General features: G+C 36.4%; 1 pseudogene across 1 annotated transcript; it reads right to left on the bottom strand.

Moving 5' to 3' along the window:
* Nucleotides 1-313: 313 nt before the first annotated feature.
* Fam50a-ps1 (family with sequence similarity 50, member A, pseudogene 1) lies at nucleotides 314-1506 on the bottom strand (annotated as a pseudogene). Its single transcript, XR_015686027.1, has one exon. The product of XR_015686027.1 is annotated as a family with sequence similarity 50, member A, pseudogene 1 (transcript).
* Between the last annotated feature and the right edge of the window lie 16896 nt (nucleotides 1507-18402).

The raw sequence follows: 18402 nt of genomic DNA, 5'->3' as shown, positions 1-18402 counted from the left end.
TACTCTAAAGTAATTATTTCAGAAGAAATCACAATTGTGTTGTAGATTATAATTCGAGCCTATTCTCTTCTCTGAAGCTTAACTACGTTATTAGGTTTTGGTATCCATTGTGTTGTCTCCTTCAATTATAAGTCAAGAACCAATTAGTCAAAATGAGAAAATCAAACATATTCCAATGTTTACTCAACTCATGAAACAAGAAATTTCTAATGTCTTGCTATCTACATTTTTTAATTTTTATAGATGGTTGACAAATAAATATATATGTTAAACCTATGTAACTACAACCTTTGAACCTAAGAGATTCTTTTTTTTTTTTCCAACATGTGAACTTTTTTATTGTAAAGGGGAAAAGCAGTAATGACAACATCAGGTCAGGAAATAGCAGCTACCATACTCCCAGAGTGCTCTGCCATGGTCACCTAGAGCCCTGGAGACATGGGGACACGCTGGAGAGAGCCAAGGTCATGCCCACTTTTGGATGCTCACCGGATCGTGTACTTGTCCCATTTCTTCTCTGGGTCATAAGGCTCCCAGCGACTGGCAGGAAAAATGTGTTTGTTCTTCTCATACCAGCTCCTCAGCACCACTTTGCCTGCATGTGACTCATCCTTCTCCACAGTGGCGTCACTGAGCAGTTGAATATCATCATGAACACCAAAGTTGAAGAGTGGCCCACTTTTTCCTCGCGCCTTGGTAACAATGAAGTCATAGAAGCTGTGATGATGGGAGATGATTAAATCCTCCTTGATGTACATGAGCTGTTCCACTCCTGCTGACCTGAGCTCACTGAAGTCTTTCCGCAAGATCTCTAGTGCTTTCTGCAGGAACTGCTGCATCGTGTTGCCCTTCTTCATCTTAACAGTGCGCCGGTGCCCAGAGCCATCCCAGCAACTAAAGGTGATTTTAAATCTCTTCACTCTTGATTTTCTCTTGCTTGGATTCCCATTCCTGGCGCAGCTCTTTCCGAAGCCGATTCTCCTCCTCCTCCCGATCCTGGTCAGGCAAGAAGCTTGTATCCACATCAGGGTTCTTTCCCAATTTCTTTTTCTTTGTGGTGATCTCTTCCCTCTCCAGTTCTTCCTCATACATGTCCATCTCTTCTTCCTCTTCACCTCCCTCCTCTTCTTCCTCCAAGGTGAAGGACAGGCTAGAGATCTTCCGTTTGGCCTCCTTCTTGCGCTCCTTCTCTCGAAGCTTCTCTAGCTTCACCTATAGCTCCTTTGACTGTTCCTTTTTTGCCAGCTGCTTTTCTCGCTCCTTCACCAGTGCCTCCTGTTTGGCTATCATGCCATTCAGGGACACAAGAGCCACAGTACTGAACTTGAGCTCTGCTTCCACAGCATCATAGTGTGCAGAGAACTTCTTGTCAGTGTTAGATTTCATTATGTTCTCCTCTGCAATCCTCTGCTTCATCTGCTCCATTTGCTCACGCTGCTTCTCCCTCTTCTTCATTAGGCGCATGGCACGTCCCGCCTCACATGCAGCGCCCTTGTACTGAGTCATGGTGGCAGCGGCGGTTTCAATGGCGGCGGCGGCGGCGGCGGCAGCAACAGCGGCAACAGTGACTTTCGCTTGAAGAAGTCCTGGGAGATTGTTGTTTGGAAGTTGATCCATCAATGCATATCTTCAGCACCAGAGGAATGGACAGCTTATGTGCCTTCTCTGTGGAACTTCTAGGCCTTCCATTCTACTGTTTCACACGTCCATCATCCTTCATACTTTGATAGCTTGATTTTATTAACATGAGTCTGGCCAACATGACTGCATTTCTACTGACTGACAATTCTCTGGGATTAGGTAAAAATACAAAAATATAAACTGTGGGGTTATGAGGAAAATAGTATAAACAAAGTAAAAGGAAAGGGAAGAACACTCCCCAGCCCCTGACTTCTCTCTGTGCCAGAGCAGAGTAAAACAAAGACAATTTTTAGAATCACAAGACGAAAATTAAATTACAAAAAATAAAGGGTAAGGGAATCTTTATGCTGTATGAGAACAAAGCCCTCTACTGTTCATTCGCTCTAATTCTGGAGAATAGGCATAAGCAGGTCTTGTAGAAATTCTACACTGAAATTGTTTTGCTATGGAAGGTAGGATATTTCAGTTATAAACTTTATAGACCCCTCTCATTAACTCACTAGCAAGCTATAGATCTGTATACCAAACAACTGTGACATTGGAACTGACTGTGACACATGCACACATACTTGTAATTCAGATGAAGAAACAATACTACAAATGCAAACAATGTAAATAAAATGATACATTTGTAAAATATTTTAAAAATATAATGGCCCTCCAAGAATACAACCTCCAAGAATGGTAGTGTATGCTTTAAGGACAATTGCTCCACTATGTTCATAGCAGATTTATTTGTAATAGAAACTGGGAACAACCCAGTTGTCCCTCAGCCAAAGAATTGATACAGAAAATGTGGTTCATTTATATAATGGAATACTATTCGGCTATTAAAAAACAAGGACATCATGAATTTTGCAGGCAAATGGATGGTGAACTTGGAAATATCCTGAATGAGGTAACCCAGACTCAAAAAACATGCATTAAGTGGACATTAGCTAGAAAGCATAGGATATCCATGATACTCTCCACAGACCCCAAAAAACTAAATGAGAAGAAAGATCCAAGCACGGATGCTTGAATCTCACTTAGAAAGGTGAGTAAAATAGTCATAGGAGGCAGAGGGAGGGAGGGACGTAGGTGGGAAAGAGGATGGGAAGGGTAATGGGGGAGTCAAGATCCGGTATGGGGAGAGACAGGAGAGAAGGCCAGAAGAATGAATAGAAATCCGCAGCTGTTGGGGGCTGGGGCTTGGAGGAGAATTTCTTCAAGTGCTAGAGACATAGAATTGGGAAGGCTTCTAGGAGTAAATGCTGGTGACCTTAGGTGAGACACAGAACAGTGGGGATATGGAGGATGTTTTCTATTGCCAGACAAGACCCCCAGTGGAGGTATGAGGACATCAAGTCACACACAAACTTTCAACCCCAAATATGTTCTGTTTGAGAGAAATGCAGGGACAAAGATGGAGCACAGACCATAGGAATAGTCAACCAATAACTGGACCAAATTGAGACCCCATCCCATGGGTATGCACCAATCCCTGATACTATTAACAATTCTCTGCTATGCCTGCAGACAGGGACCTAGCATAAGTGTCCTCTGAGAGACTCTATCCAGCAGCTGAAAAAAACTAATAAAGATACCCAAAATTCAAACAATAGGTGAGACTCGAGATTCTTATTGAAGAGTTGGAGGAAGGATGAAAGAACCTGGTGGAGATAGGAATGCCACAAAAAGACCAACAGAGGCAACTAACTGAGAACATTTGGACTCCCAAAGACTGTGCCGAAAAGCATGTCTGTGCTGAACCGAGGTCTCCCAGCACATATGTAGCAAATGTGCAGCTCAGTCTTCATGTGAGTCCCCCAACGACTGGAGCAGGGGCTGTCCCTAAAGTCGTTGCCTGTCTGTGGAATCCATTCCCAATAGGGCTGACTTGTCTGGTCTCACATGGAGAGGATGCAACCCTAAAGATACTTGATGTGCCAGGGTAGGGGGATAAACAACGGTCCACGTCCTCTCAAAAGAGTAAGGGAGAAGGATGAAAGGACAGACTCTGTGAGAGGGTGCCAAAAGGGTGGCAGTGATTGGGATACAAGAATTAATAATACTAACACCAACAACAATAATAATATAAATTAATTAAAATTTTAAGAAGATTACATTTAATATCATACCTACCACCAAAAATGTAAGAAGCAGGCATGTGATAAAAACTAAGTACAAAAAATATTATTAAATGTAATTACAATAAAATGCTTTACAAATCTAGGGCTAGGTATGGGTATACAGATAAAGAGATCTATTTATGAAAGTAGACTATACCTACACCCTTCAAAAGCAAAGAAACATGGAATACCTGAAAATAAACAACCAGTGACCAAAATTATGGTACCTAGCACCAATAGCTTCTCTCACTCATGGACAAATAAATATGATAAACAAAATAACCAAAACCTGAAGAAAATCTGTGACTACTAAGTAACCTCCCAGAAACCCTGCAAGAAACCTATAGGCAGAGAAGAAATAATATTACTCTCAAGTAATATGAAAACCCATGAAATAAAATCTAAAAAGAAGAGGAAATGAATAATAAATAAATAAATAAATAAATAAATAAATATTGATGCAGAATCAAAAGTTTCCAATACCTACTGAGGTCATACAAGGCAGCCCTGTTGGGGAAGGGATACCAGTCTGACCTTGGTGGAAGAGGATGTCCCTAATCAGGCAGAATCTTGATTTAACAAGGTTAGGGGATACCCAGGGGCCTCACCCTCTTAGAGGAGAAGTGGAAGGCAGATAGGAGGAAGGTTTCTGCAAAGCAGGGATTTGGAAAGGGACAGTGGTTGGGGTGCAAATAAATAATTATGAAAAAATAATTTAAAAATTACCCAATCAATAAATGAGCAAGCAAATGAAAGAATAATGGGGAACGAAAACAGCAACAACAATGAAAAAGAAGCAGCATTTAAAACAACCAGTACAACAATATACACAAAATGAAAGGAATTGGAAAAACTCAAAAATTAATAATCCTAATATAAATAGACCCAACTATAATATCAGTGCTTGACTGAATCAAATGCAAAAATCCAAGCTCTTTCTTTTTGCAGACACAATTCCCTGGGAAAGAAGACAGAATGAATACAAAGACAGACATGATCTATGCCAACCAAACAGATGGAGGAAACTGACAAGTGTAGCTGTCTTTATATATTCTCTCAACATTAATGTAATGGGAAGAGGAACAGAAACTGAAGGGGAAGAAACAAGACGCTTTCCTTAACATCAATGTATTCATAGTCTAGGGAGTGTAATAGATAAATAACCAGTATCCTGCATGGTTGTTGCTGTAATTGAAGGTCTTCTGGGGACAGAGATAGCAAATGCTGTGAGAGTTATTTTGCCTGAATAAACTGAAAATAAAAAGAACAGCAAGAAGTCCATCTATCCTAATCATCTCTCATATTATAAAACTAAAACACTTGCTTTAGATCTGTAGTTGTATTCAGAAATGAAGACACTTTTCATTATCCAGTCCACTGGATATGCCAGAGTGCTTGAGCTAATCATGCTTAGTGTAGCATATTGATGAGTTTCTAAGGATTGGGGATTTTACTAAATTTGGCAGGAGTTTTTTCATTAATTGACATAATGTTCCAGCCATGTGTACATATATTTTTCTTCTGCCAATCAAGATTATATTAATTCATAAATTGATGTGTACATACAAATCTATCACTAAGGTTCTACATATGTTCAAATAATCTAGCAAGGTCATTTTAGTTAGTTCCAGGACCCAGACCATGAAGCTGATTATCTAAGAATCCCACTGTATCCTTATTCTGCATCATAGTACAGTGATGACTCCATAGATTGCAAGCCACATTCACTGCCACCTGACAGAGCTTGTGAAGCTTGTCCACAGATGAATGTAGCTGAAAGTTCTCATAGCTTCTTGAGGTCACAGACATTACAGCAAGTTATAGCTTGTCAATACTAGCATAAATTTATTTAGAAAAAAAGATTTTTAAAACAAAATTTTCAACATACTAACACTTCAATGTTTCCAACTCAATTCTAAAAGTTTAATTTCTCAGTTTGAATCCACATAAAAAAAGTTGCCAGGCCATAGCAAATGTTTGAGGATGTAGAGAAACAAAACTGAGACCATAAAGGGAGAGTGACTTCAGAAAGGTTACACTGCTAATTGGCAGATGTGACATTTAGAGTTTGTTTTGGCTCAGTAACTTTCTCCTTGTAAAAAAAATGAATTTTAAAAGAAGTAGGGAGAGTAATCTAACATAATAGAAATGTCTCCAACTGGAAAAAGCTTCAGAAAGCAGAGTTGGAGAGACCTTGAGAAAATACAGGACATTCCCCTAAGTTGTGTCTTATAAGGATTCGTTAGTCCATCAATGATGTGGCAGGACACTGTGTTTCTTTTAGTATTTTCTGTCATAGACTAACTTTGAGAATCAGTTCAGTCTCTTGTGAAGTCCATGGATAAGGTCATATACTATTTAACATAATTCAGAAATTTGATAAACATCTGACAACATACAAAATGGTGGTCTAAAGGATTATAGTGGAGCTAAAGCTTTATAATGTTTAATGCAGCCACAACCATCATAAAAACATCTAATACTGCTATATGCTAACCTATATATGGTGTTGCTTGTATGAGCAGACCTTATATAAACCAAGTATACCAGTGTGGTGTTGCTGATATGAACAAGCCTACCAAAAAAACAGCTAATGATACCTGTGTGTAATGTTCCTGGTATGGGAAAACTTACAATAAGACGAAGTCGCTCAACTGGTGTAAGGTGGTGCTGATATGGACAAGCTTATAATTAAACAAACTATGTAAAGTGTGTCATAAACAATCACAAAGCATGTCTGGTACCTCATAAAAATATTAATCTAATTGGTATATGTGTTTACTGAAAATGTTTTTAGTCATTTTATTGCAGTAAATATCTACTCATGGGTAAAAGCTTGCTGGGCTGTGGCATCTTTCTTCTTGCATTTATTCCTGATACTGCTTCATAAATGAGTAAGAGAGCCACATAATCTAAGTTGGTGGAAATACCATACTCTTTGATATTCACAGAGTGAAGGAATTGTGCAATAGCATAGTTTTTACAATGTATCCGCCATTAGGCAACACATTACCCTTTTTAACCTCTGTGTCTCACATATTTCATTTAAAAATACAAAATTAGCTGAGTGTGGTGGCATATGCTTTAATCCCATCAATCATGAGGTAGAGGCAGGGAGATCCCTGTGAGCTCTAGACTAGCCTGTTCTATATTGTGAGCGTTAGAACAGTCATGGGTAAACAAAGAGACTCTATGTCAACCATACAATACAACATAAAACAAAAAAATGTGGAAAATTTATAAAGTATCTTGTGAATCATTGGGTAGAAAAAATATGTTCATAGACTCTAGACAGAGAGGTTTATATTATATTATCTCTTCCCAATTGTGACTATGGCCTTTACATTTCAATATTCTCCTCTCATGGTTAGAAATTAATGAGGTAAGCCTAATAATTATCTTGGGGATTATGATTTGATATACATATTTGGGGTTCAGAGGAGGTGGAATAAGCTATAAATGATGCACACATCATTGTGTTTCTCTAGAAAACAATATCGTTGGTGTCTGCAGGTACAACCAAGCCACTGTAGAAAGGAGAATCTTACACAGTGTTTTTGAACGAAGAGATAGAAAGATGAGAACCATATCACAAAATATCTTTGTTTTTATGAATATAATAATTAAACTTTAAACTATCAGACATTAGTAGTCACTTGATTTGAGTTCATTAGTACATCAACCTCAGTCTAGAGCATAGATACTGATATTCATGAAAGTAATTTTATCAAGATCATAGTCCTGCTGTTTCTTAATTATCTCATGGAAAACAGACATTAGCTAAAGAATAAAGAGATTTAAATCTTTAGTATTACTTTCCCATGTCTTTGTTCGCATTTCTGTTTTATGGAATGAACCAAACTGAAAGCAGTCAGGGGTCTGTGAATAGTTACTTCATAGATGCAAAACTTCATCTCATGTCTCCTAAAGACATATGTGTGTGGCTGAGAATTAAATAAACATTTAATAGATTAACAGGGGAAAATCACACAAATGTAACATGAGTTTTATGTTTTCTTGGAACCTCCTTTAAAAAAAGCAATATTCACAGAAATCAAAAAACCTAAAACATTTTGTGTTGTGTTGGATGAAGACAAGTAATATGAAAAATAGCTGAGGTGCTAAAGGAAGATAAGAGTGATTTGGACCAGGTCTACTGTCTAGGTTTCGTGGTATTTAACTGCTTCTGGTATAGATATGGCACATGTTTAATGAGATTTTTTTATCTGTTTGCCAAGGCAAGGTACTTTCTGAGTAGATTTATTATATCTCCTATTTCCCAAATTCCTGTAGCTGGACAAAATCCAAAGGGTATTTCCAAGTAGCAGATTCTATCTAGTCTGCAACAGCATGGGAACAGACAACACCCAGAGTCTCAGGCGCGTCTCCTACTTCCAAATAGAGCCGGACATCTAGCCATAAACTAGAATTATCAACATCTCTTAGACTCGATTTAGAGCTCGGAGAAAACCCATCCACTCTCTAAGCTAACCTTGTAAAGATCCAATAAGCACGAGCCTAGAAAGATTTGTATTGGACTGTGAATGGTAAAGATGTTTGCATTATAACTGTGTTCTTGAAATCATTATTTTTCCATGTCTTCATGATATCCTGCTGTCATAGGCTCTCAGTATTACTATCTAACAGAACGACTTAATCATGAGCTCTGTAAAGATATCCTTAAGCTCTTTCAGTTTTGGTTATTTTAAAAGTAAGTCTCAAACTGTGACATCTATAAAACACACAGTGGGACTAAGAGTCCAAAGAAACTGCCAATGTAGTCCTGGTGGGCAGCAGAGTTGACTGAGTCTTTGAATCTGTAGGCACTTCTGCTTATATCGTCTGTGTGCTTCTAATCTTGAGTGCAAAGTTGTTTCATTGGTTTCCATACTGAATTGCCTAATCTTAAAGTCATCTTGATGATACTTCTGTTTTCTAGGGTAAAGGAAAAACAAACATGTAAGAATGCTCTTCTTCAGTCTATGTTTTATTTATTATGTATGTAAGCTTGATATAATTGAAAATAAAATGATATATATGAGGTTTGATGATATATTGTTGTCATATAGTTACAACAAATTTTGAAAAACTACTATCAAATATGATGACCTCTCGGTTTTCTATTCATTATGCAGAATAATATTTGTTTTGTTATTTGAAACTTTTATAGAATTTTGCAGTATACATTGATCACACTTACCTGCAACTATCTTCCTCCAACTTCCCCTAATTCTTTCCACCCTTTCATCTTCTCAGCTTAATGTGTTCTTTTTTCATTGTTATTAAAATACTCTGAGTTTAGTAAATGGTATCCATATCAATACAAGTGCGCACTGCAATTATTCATCTTTTATTGTCCCAAGTCTCTCATTCTTACTTTAAAAAGGTAATCTAAATTTAAAAAGTATTACTTTTTTTCTTTCTTTTGTTTTTTTTTTTTTTTTTTTTTTTTTTAGTTTGGGTCCTGACAGTGTTCATCTACATGGTTAAATTCTCCACCCAGTAATAGTGTATTTTATAAATATAATTGCAGTTGGATATTCATATGTGATAATAGCTTTTATTAATTATTACAGTTACCTGTGTGTGCCCAACCTCTCAACAAACTTCAAGAAGATATAAAAAGCTTATGCACAGTTCTATGTGGAGACAGAAATTCAAGCAATTGACACAATGCTTACCAGTAGAGTAAAGGTAAGAGTATGTGATTATTGACACGGAGGTGAGAATCTACTAGGGCTGTGATGGTACTGGAATGCACAGTGAGACTGATTATACTATATACTGCTCTGGTCCAAAGGGCTATGTTGTAGAAACCCCAGTGAATGCCCGGAATTGTAGATAGCAGGAAACTATTACCTGTATAGATCTGAACAATGTATAAAGATAAAGATGTTAGAAACAATATCCAATATTAAAATAATAATCTGTAAGTGGGTTGCTAATTCAGATAAATATGAACTTGAAGAAAAAGGTTGATAATATATCCCTTTAACCATTGAACAAGGAAAATGCCTGTGATGTTATGTGACATGATGATGTGCCATGGGTGTGCCCAGATTTCAATTCCAAAAGCCATCATACAGAGATATTATTTTCCTAGCAGTTCCATCCTTCAGGGGTCTAAATCAGCTGGCATTTCAGTATACTCTATCCTTTGCAGGTAGACATGCAATATTTTAGTCTTTCCGAAAATATCAGAAGCTGTAATTAAAGGTGTAACCAGGAAGGGGTAACCCCTTCATACACATACATAAAGGCTGAATATTTTTTTTATTTTTTTTATTTACCCTCATATATTATGCCTCTAACACAGTTTCTCTTTCCTCCTTTAGTCAAACTCCTCACCCTCCACCTCCATTCTTCCCCAGATACACTCCTCCTTTCTTTCTCCTCATAAAAGAGCAGGCCATCCAAGAGATATCAACGAGACAGAACCAAGAAAAACATGCATTGAGCTTTAGAAGAAAACGTGATTTCAAGAAGTATAAACATTGAGCTCCTTTGTTGCCTGCTCTATTTAGAAAGCAACGGAAACTCTCTAGGGTTGTACACCTATCCTTCATGTGCTCCCTTCCCTTAGGAGGTCATCAAAACTCTGAGTGAAATCACTTTCTCCTCTGTACAGCAGGTTAGGACTGATGAGTTCACTGAGAAGGGCTGTTAGCAAGAGAGAGTGTCAAACTATGACAGTGAAGGGGACAGTGAATAGAAACACACACCCTCAACCAATGACCCCCAGGGCTTGATGGCTGCAGTTTAGATGTTCCCTTGTTTCTTTAGTTTTGCCTGGTTTTCCTCATCTTCATTATATGTCCTATTGTCTGAATCATATCTATAACATTCTTAATGGTTTTTATTCTAAACCTGTTAAGGGTGAATCATATAACAAGCAAACATGTATTTCTAAAAGGTTAATTGAAGATTCTATTAAGCAGACTGGTAAGCTATTTTGTCTCCTGTTCCTTACTCCCCATATTTTATTTCATCAGAAAGTATGAGCTAGATATTCAAAATTATTGATAGTTTGAATAAAAGTCATAATAAGAGTATACAATAAGTCTTGTTTCTTGTTCAAAATGAAGGATGTGAATGATGTAACCTAGAGCAACAGAAACCAACGGAGCAGCTGGAGTCCTCCTGCTGTTGAAAGTGAGCTAAAAGCACATCAGCACTGCTCACCACTTAAGGCATATATGAATATTCTGAACTTTAGGAGTGGATGGTCTTAGTTGTCAACTCAACTGGGATAAGGAATGTGAGGTGTGAGTGAAAAGTCCCAAGGTGTTTGTTTTTAGCAGCATTTCTGTAGATCAGTAGCAGGTGGGACAGTAACATGAAGAAAGGAGATGACCTACCATCAATATGTGCAGACAGGATAATGAATTACAACATCAAACTCATGTCCTTTTCTCTAAATACATGTATATATCTATTTATTGAGGCTACAATCAATGACCATTATCAGATTCCAGAACATCCTGTCTTTCATTGGGACTTAACATCAGTGGCTGTCCAGAACCTTCCAGGGTTATTGGCAATGAATTCATTTCCTGACTTTCCTGGATAGGGTATCTTCCAGGCTCATGATTGTCCAATGTTGGATTACTTAGACCCAGCAGAATCCAATCTAATTTTTATAACAATTATGCAAACATTTTATTCATCCCATTCCTCTAGGTAACCCAGACTAATAAAACCTGAGACATTTCAGGAATATTAATGAAATAGAGGAAAAAGAAAATATTGAAAACTTAAACAAGATGTATTTAGATTAGAACTTACCAAACACAAATGAACACAATAACTAAAATACGTTCCTGTGTTTCACATTGTGAGGTAAATTATCTGAAAATTTAAATTCTATGTTCAGTTAAATGAGAGGCATTGAAAAAACTGGCTAGAACACACACACACACACACACACACACACAAACACACACAGAGAAAACAAACAATATAAAACAAAACAAAAACTCTGAATATTTTTCTAAGGAAAGGAGAAAGATGGGATAGTGCCCTTCAAAACAAACAAAACAATCTCCACAAGATGCCTTGTAAGAGCTACACAATCAGAATCTGAGTGAGGAAAAAAAATGAACGGTGCACTGAAGGGAACAGATTTTCCAAGTTCTCTCACTTTGCAGCAGAGGAGTAAGAAGAGTCTGCCCACCGCAGTACTTGAAAACTTGACTTCAGGGCCACACAATAATAACACTAACAATAATAATAGTAATAATGTGCGTGTTTTAAGTATTTACACAGATATATAACTGAATTAAACTACAGTCAAAGACATCATTGCTGTGTGGTGTGCTGGCTAGTTTTATGTCAACTTGCTATATAGACTACAGTTATTTGAGAGGAAAGAGCTTCAATCGAGGAAAAGCCTTCCTCCAAAAAATCAGACTTTAAGCAAGCCTGTGGGCATTTTCTTCATTAGTTACAGTTGTGTGTTGACCCATACCATTGTAGTAAGCATGAAAACCTTGGCTGATATTCCTGGGTTCTATAAGCTTCAGGTTGGCCAAGCCATGTGGAGCAAGTCAGTAAGTATCGCTTCTCCATGGCCGCTGCATCAGCTGTGCCTCAGGCTCTTGCACTGCTTGATTTCCTGTTCTGCCTTCCTTTGATGATAAACTGTAATGGAAAAGCATAAGCTGAATAAACTCTTCCCATCTCTCCAAATTGTTTCAGTTATGATGTTTCATCATAACAATAATATCTCTGACCAATACATAGGAATTAATAAGTAAGGAACAAGTACAGAAATGTTAAAAGTTACAAATCATACTTGAAAAGATTCTTGAAAGAAAAAAATGTAAACCCATTACAACATAATTCATCAAAATTTGTATTAAGTTAACTATATGAAAAATAAAAGGCTAGAAATGGGTATGTGGTTAAACTATTAAAGTGAGTGTTGTTTGTGTGTGTGTGTGTTTGTGTGTCTGTCTGTCTGTCTGTCTGTCTCTGTGTGTATGTGTGTGTGTGTGTGTGTGTGTGAGAGAGAGAGAGACAGAGAGACAGAGAGACAGAAAGAGACAGAGAAGATAAGAAAGAAAATGAAGAAAATGAGGATGAGACAGAGAGACAGAGAGATAGATGATAGAGTATTAGGTATGTTGGTAGACAGACAAATGGCTATATTTCGCAGGATAGAAGAAATGTGGGCTTAATGTAGGCTGTATAAAAGAATATTTATTTTTAAGGGGCCTTCTATTCAAATATAATCTTGACTGAAACAGGAAGTAAAGTAATTTACTTTTTAAAATTTTTAGGTTCAGATTGTGCCATTCTGGAGTAGGGGCTTTGAGAGAGTCACAGACTGCTTCTCAGGATCAATATACTCTTAAAGAAAAGAAGAAATAAGTGGAAATAAAGGCACAAGATAAAAATGTTTGTTTTGGGGATGGCTATTTCTCAATGTGTACACAGCCTCTACCTCAAGTATAAAGGCTAGAGATTGCTCCTTGTGGACTCTAACACACATGTGTTAGGCCAGTTAGTTTATTCAACCCTTTTGTCTTTCATTCCACCAACACCATTGGAAAGTTGCTCATCCATCTCTCTGAAAAGCTCTGTGGATGGTGTTTGAGAGCTAGAAAAACAAGAGCTCAGCCTGGAGAATGACGTGGAAGACGAGGCAAGAGTAGTAGCTGGTACCATTAAAGGTTTAGAAAAAAGCAATATAGCACAATAAACCTGGTAGTCCACAAGACAATGACCACAGTTAGTGATATTTTAGAATAGGTAAATAAAATTAACCCAGGCATGCAGCTCCACTACCAATACAGATGTGAATTCTGAAACTACATTGCATCTGGGTTTAAAGGAAGAAAGCTTAGTGTTTTCCTTGTTATGTTATCTTCGAAACTTACTGGAGAGCATGAAGTGGTTCTCTTTGATTTCAGAGAATGGGAGGACAAAGGTGTGGTCCTTCCTACTGTACACTATAGTCCTGAAGTTTATTTCCCAAACAAAACAAATCAACAAACTAAGCACTCTATGGATGGATCTGCTATATCTTTTTACCATGCTGTGAATATATAGGGGCTGTTTGTTTGTTTTCTAAAAAGGAGACAACAAATCTGAAAGGTTTTGGCAGATTTCTAAGCACGGGAGTTTTACATGAATGTGTTTATGTTTTATGGAAAATAATTTTCCTCCTGGCAAATACGTTATGCCAGCAGAATTAGAATCAATCTCCATTTGAAGCTATTTCTGCCCTCCAGTTAGTATTTCCACATTGTATTTTACTTCCTTTGAGAAATAAATATGTTGAGAACATGCCCAAATGTCTTTTTAATATTAAAGACCTGGATCTGTCAAGCTGTAATTCACTAATCGATTTTGATCAATTCAGGGATACTTTCTGAGCCTCTATGGTCACTAACCTACTAACTTTGTGTTTGTCGGATTTGACACTATAGTAACAATTGTTTTAATTTCCTAGAGGATTTAACAAATCTATTGATCAACTCAGTTTGAGCTATACATATTTGTGTAGTTTCCATATATTGAACTATTGATATCTAGAGTCTTATTTGTGGTAAGAAAATGTAACAACTCTATTTAAAAATGATATTTTGAATAGCCTACTGATGGCTTTAGTGTATTTACTATCTCTGTGCAGATAAATTATGCTCAGATGTGTCCAAAATAAACAGAAAAGAGTGTCTTCATGGCACTCCTAATCAACACAGTCTGGTTAGTTCCTTGTGCCTATAAAGGTATATTCCCTTTACTTGAAAATAGTCAGGCATTTACCTATTCTTGTATTTCTTCTGTTTATTTATTCTTATATTTATTTCACATAAATTTATTCAGTATTCGTTTTTGCTTTCAAAATATTTGCATAAATTAGTAGAAAGTATACGTGGAAGGAGGAACAAGAACATTTTCTTATTATTGCAATTGTCTGGTTACTTAAAATATTTAAAATTTGATGGGTTAAGCTGTTCTTTCATAAAAGCACTCAAACTGTTGTGTTGATGTTTGGGACTAATTATTCACCTGACATATTCTAGAATCAACCAACCACAAGGGAAGATGCTAGGCACACCTGTGCGGGATTACCAAGATTTATTTGTGCTTCTGAGATGTTGTGACAGATGGACTTAAACAAGCTGATTATTAGTTCAAAATAATGTCGTCTTAAATGAGAGCAAGTAGGACTTAGACAGTCCCTTAGGTGGGGATCCCGAACTATAAAAAAAAGTGGCGAAAAGAATATGGGTGCAAAATTCCACTCCATCTTCTTCCTGACTGTGGAGATAGAGTAACTCGCTCCTGATTCCTGGATTTCCCCACCATAATGGATTACACCTTGGCCTAGAGGTCAAAATTAAATCTTTTCTCCCTTACCTTGCTCTACATTCAGGATATTTGATCAGAGTCACAGAAAACTAAGACAAGCTGTCTTCTAGAACAGCATCCAGAAAAGTGAAAATAAATATAGTTTTATGGATACTATTCAGTAATTTATAGCACTTCACAATGAGAAAATGGCTAGGAAAATGTTTTCATAATAAATTCTATGGCCTAAGAGTATAGTCAAATAAATAAAAAATAAGGGAGACAATAAACAAACAAACAAACATTTATTAAATAGTCATGTAGAGTGACTAAAAACATGGAGAGAAGAGATCAAGTTCAGAGACTTCTTAAATCAGACCAGAAAAAATAAGGGAATCTGACAAAGAGTTAAAAATTAACAAAACATCATGTTGTCTCATGTGATGGATTAAATGAAAATGTGCCCCAAAAGCTTGGATATTGAAAATGGTTCCTAGATGGTGGTACTGTTTGGAAAGTATTAGGAGATATGACTTTGTTGGACTTTGAGAGGTAAAAACAAAGAAACAAACAAACAAACACTCTCTGACTTGAACAACAAACTCTGACTTTTCCTAGTTAGATCTCTCTGCCTTGTGTTTGTGAACAAACGTTAGCTTTCATCTCCTATTCCAAAGCCATGCCCACTGCCTGCTCCCATGTTCCTGCCATGATGGTTGTGGATTCACCCTTTGAAACTTTTAAGAACCCCAATAAATTCTTTCTTCTATAAGTTACTTTGCACATGGTGTCCTAACACAATAAAAAAGTAGATAAGACACTTTTTTCTTTTTTTATTCTATGTTTTCTTTATTTACATTTCAAATGTTATTTCCTTTCCAGGGTTCCCCTCAGGAAAACCCTATCCTATCGCCCTACCCCTGCTCCTATGAAGATGCCTCCTCACTCACCCACCTATGCCCCCCTCTCCCAGCCCTGGCATTCCCCTACACTGGGACATCAAGCCTTTGCAGGACCAAGGGCCTTGATCCTATTGATGCCCTACACAGTCATACTCTGCTAAACATGTGACTGGAGCCATGGCCTCAGGTAAGATACGTTTAATTGTCTGTGTGTGCATGAGCAACCTCAGTTTCTGTGAATATACCGAGACATCATGGCATTTTGTTGCCCATTACTCTGTGCTGGAGGCCCCCTTTGTGTTGCAGTGTTTTCTTTAGGCATACATTACAAGTTCTTTGAAGATCGTGATTCTCATAAGCTTTAAAAATTAAGATAAGCTATAAGCAAAAAAATTTCCATTCAACAAATTTAAGTCAAATTCCAATACTTTTCTCATTTAACAAATCTCTGCAATCTCATATAATAAATATCAGAAGAATGTCCTCCTACCATACTGGAGAAATCTATATATTCTCTTCACTGTAATTTGATTGCATCCTTAATTTGGAGATTTCTGTGTCTCCATACTGGTTCTAATATTTTCATGTCTTCTTTCATTTGAACTCCGTAAGTGCATAAATGTCAGGCATATATATATAATATCAACCTCCTACATGAATCATGAAGGAAGACACAAATAAATATATCTCCTGGGAGTTTCACTTTGCTTGAGATAAGATCTGATTTTGCATTCATGCCTTCATATTCTTCTAATTTCACATTCCTGCATATTAATTCTACATTATGTTGGGGGGAAACCGAGAAGAATTTAGTTCGGTGACCACAGCTGCAACAGCATATTCTCTAAATGTCACTCCTTACTCCTCCTCATTTTTAATGGTTCAGGGACAATGAATTCTTTGTTAGCACATGTAATTAGAAATAGCTCAAAGATCACATTTGACTAATAATCGCGTTAATGATATATTACATTTATGTAACTATTTATTTGTGAATTTATATGTACAAAGATACCACATCTTCTTACACCCCCCCACTCATTCATGTTTCTTGCCAATAATAATGCTGATCATATAAACCATGTTTGATAAATAATAAACAAAATTAAATTAATAACCACTCTATGATACATAGTAGTAAAATAGCTTGGTGGAGAGATTGCACATGCTAATAAATTAGCTCAGTAGAGAGACTGGTTTGTATTATTGGGGTTTGATCAAAGAAAGACTGCTTTAGGAAAATAATATAAAAATGTAAGGTACCAACTGGCATTATTAGATTTAGTCAAGACCTGTCAGACAGTACATTCCAAGGATAGAGGATAGGCAATTCCTATCTATTTCTTTATGTTAAATGTCCTCCCGTTATCAGCCCACTAAGATTTCTGATAGTTATTATGTATAAGGTTAAGGTTAAGGTTAAGGTATCAGACATGCACCAGCATTCATGGTTCTTGGTCTAATTTTATCATTTAGAGTCAAATAGATAGATAAAACATGGTATTGTTCAAATTTAAGATTTTATCTATACCTCACTAATGTTTGATAACATTTAACAATGAGACAGTAAGCATACTTCAAGTAAATAATATTGTCACTGTTAACCTTTATTTGGCATAAAGTAATCACAAGTATAAGCCTGCGGACCTAAATTTCATCCCTAGAATACATGAAAAGGTATAAAGAGAGAACTGACTAATTGAAGTTGTTTCCTGATGTCCATAGATACTTCATGGTACTTACAAGCCTACAATTGTTCAATAATGACACACATAAACACATAAACACACACATAAAATAATAATAATAATAATAATAATAATAATAATTTTCTTTTAAGATGCTATACATTAATAATTTGTGTTAAGTTACTAGAATACAATGAAATATAGATAGACTCACTGAGGTACTATAGTTGATTTTTTTTTACTTGTTTTTATTTTATCCATGTTTAAATAAATAACATTATTTTTATGAAAATAATGGAAGGACATATTTAATTCCTACATAATCCTTTTGAAAGACTATTGAAAATTCATTAAAGTCAACTTAGGTTCAAGAACCACAAAGGGGATGTCTACCCAACACCTAATACATTTCTATCTTTCCGATATAAAATTCTTTGTTTTCTTTTTTCATCTATAATGCTAGAATTAAGCATTTATATCTCCTTTGCCAATCCTATGAAATTTTAAATTCCTAACAATGTAAACATTGTACTACTTTAAGATATAGAACTGTCTTATTAACAGATTAAAATATGTATGTATGACAAGTGATACAATTTCAAGGTTTTGGATTATTCCCCACCACAGTACCATAATCTAGTCACTTGAAGTAACCTAACTTTCCACAAAAAACTTCTGTTACCTGAAATTTGAAAACAGAGAGCTTTTCTTGCTTTAAAGCTTTTGTCTCCTTTTAAAGGACAAATATGTTTGGGAGAGAAA

This window comes from Rattus norvegicus, chromosome 4, assembly GCF_021556685.1.
Source record: "Rattus norvegicus strain SHRSP/BbbUtx chromosome 4, alternate assembly SHRSP_T2T, whole genome shotgun sequence".
In the NCBI taxonomy this organism is placed as follows: domain Eukaryota; kingdom Metazoa; phylum Chordata; class Mammalia; order Rodentia; family Muridae; genus Rattus; species Rattus norvegicus.
The sequence above is the reverse complement of the archived record's forward strand: the minus strand, read 5'-3'. Positions and strand labels throughout refer to the sequence as shown.